This window comes from Manis javanica, chromosome 9 (genome assembly GCF_040802235.1).
Source record: "Manis javanica isolate MJ-LG chromosome 9, MJ_LKY, whole genome shotgun sequence".
In the NCBI taxonomy this organism is placed as follows: Eukaryota; Metazoa; Chordata; class Mammalia; order Pholidota; family Manidae; genus Manis; species Manis javanica.
The window spans coordinates 58053017-58055880 of record NC_133164.1 but is presented as its reverse complement, the minus strand read 5'-3'; positions in this window follow the sequence as shown (position 1 = coordinate 58055880).

Sequence of the window (2864 nt, the reverse complement as noted above, 5' to 3'; positions counted from 1 at the left end):
CAAAATTAAAAGGATAATAAAGGAACATTATTAACAAGTCTGTGCCTACAAATCTGATAACCTAGATGAAACGGCCCAATTCTTTGAAACAAACGCAAGACAAGGCCTCTATCTATTAAATGGAATGACCTTCTGAAAACACAAATCACCAGAGCCAGATGGATTCAACAGTGAATTCTACCAAACATTTAAGGAAGAAACAGTAATTCTCTACATCTGCTCCAGAAGACAGAAGCAGAGTATGCCCTAACTCATTCTCTGAGGCCAGCATTATCTAATACCAAAACCAGAGATGTGACAGGAAAACTGCAGACCACTATCTCCCATGATCACAGATGTAAAAATCCCCCCCCACCAAATTACTAACAAATCAAACCAAAAAATGTATAAGAAAAATATATATCCCAATCAGGTGGGATTTATCCCAGGTGTTCAAGGCTGGCTCAACATTTGACAATAAAATTTAATTCATCACATCAACAGACCAAAAGAGAGAAATCCCAGTCATATCAATAGATGGAGTAGGAGCATTTGACAAAATCCAACACCCAGTGACAATAAAAACTCTTGGTAAACTAGGAATAGAAGGGAACTTTCTCAAGTTGATAAAGATTACTTACCAAAAGCCTACAGCTAACATCATACTTAGTGGTGAGAAATACAAAGCTTTCTTACTAGTATTAGGTACAAGGGAAAGAGGAATGTTGCCTTTCAGCACCATCCTGTTAGTCCTTGCTAATATAGTAAGGCAAGAAAAGGAAATAAAAGGTATACATTGTGAAGAAGACAAAGTGATATTAAAAAATTGTATTATAAGCATGAGAAGGAAAAATATAATGGTGTCAGAATTAACAGTTTAAAAGAGCCAAATCAGGGCCAGAGGAATTTTGTTTTACATTCCCTTTAATACTATTTGATTTCTATGTGCATCTATTGCTTGGATAATTTCTTGAATAGCAAATACAAAAGGAAAAATAATTGCAAGTACATATGGAAATAATCATGGGTAAGTATATAAAAGCTTATTAAAAGGGACACATCCTAGCATTTTTAATGGCAAAAATGTACAATTTTCAACGACGTAAGTATGCATGATATGTTAAGTGGAGGAAAAGATTATAAAACAGTGAAGACACAGACGTCAAGTATATACACCAAGATGATAACAAGAAAAAAAAAAGAATATACAACTTCTATTTTCCTTTTGCTTTTATATATTTTCCAAACGTACCAAGAGTGTGTTGCTATTGTAGTAAAATAACACAAGTTTTAAGCAGACATATCAAATCTTATAATGATTATTTCTGGATGATGGAATTATGGATGCTAGTAATTTGTATTCATTCATTCACTCATTCTTTCATTCACCTGAATTGTCCACTTGTGGCAGAGACAATGCTTATGTTCAGCAAATTGTTCCGGTTCTCTTCCTGGACATACACAATGACTACATTTCCCTATCTTCCTTACCACTGGCCTGGGGTCAAATGACTGAGCTCTATCCAAGGAAATGGGGAGAAGTGGTGTGTGCCTGTTAGGCCTGGGCATAAAACCCCAGCAGGATACACCTCTAGCTCCTCTCCTTGCATGGCAAGTCTGAGGATGTCCCTGGGAGACATCTGCCTTCCTGCCACACTGAAACGTGATGAAAGCAGACAAAGTCCTATCGTCTGAACTCAGTAAGACGTTGGGATTGTTACAGCAGTTCATCTATCCTAATACAGCATTACTATTACCAGTGGGAAGACAGAAATTTAAATGCTTTCAAAAATACAAACTACACTCAACAGCAGCCATTGTCTACTGAACAAAGTCCTCAAGATGGCACAGGATTCCTCCATGACCTGGTCCCATGCTCTTCACTTTCCAAAAATCTTACTGTCTCTCCTAAATGTTCCCAAAGCTTCTGGACCTGTTCTTCCACATTACAGTACTGACCACAACTGTAATGTAATCAGTTGGTTATTCATCAGTCCCTTCCACCAGATTGTGAGTCTCCACTAAGGCAACAGTTCCTTCTGCACAGACCTATCTTCAATGCTTAATGCTATGTGCTGGGCATGTAAGGGATGCTCAGTAAGTTTTTGCTGAATGAATCAATAATGTGCTCCTAAACGTTCATAGCCTCTTAAAAAAACATGAAATTTTACATGGAAGGCAGGAAGAAGCAGTTCTCATTTTATTGGAATACATTCTCTTCTAAAATGAATTCTCAATCTCTAAATATCTGACTAGCTAGCTTAAAGCTCTTACACATATTACTGAAATAAACCAAGGGCCAGGAATCAAGTAATATCCTTTTAGACTAGAATTGATTCCTAGACCAAATTCTTTATGGGTTTGTGAAGCCATAAAAATTCTGACTTCCTAAATTCAGAATTGAAATTTTTTTGTCTTACATATTTACAGCAAAATTACTCGTAGATATTTTAATGGTGTTAGATTCTGAATTATTTTAGATAGGAAGCAATCTTACAAAGACAAGATTTACCACTGTAACTTAAAAGCTCCATTTGTGAGAGAGACATTCCCAGGAAAGCACTGTATTTTAGGCTCCTTAGAAACTTCAGGTTTAATAATAGCCCTTTCATTAAATACAAAAGCATTATTTTTTAAATGTATTGAACAGCATCTTTCAAAGTTGAAGTCTTAGATGTTACGTTAACAGTGTCCATGAGAATACAGTTTAGTTGTTTAAGAAGTTTGTTTTTATTTATTTTTTTAATCTATGACTTTACCCAATGTATTTGGACATCTATAATTAATAGATTATTAAGAAAAAGTTTGTTTTATGGATTATTTTAAGATAGGATGAACCAATTTACTCTTTGGTTTTATTATATGGGAAAAACAACACACAGTCC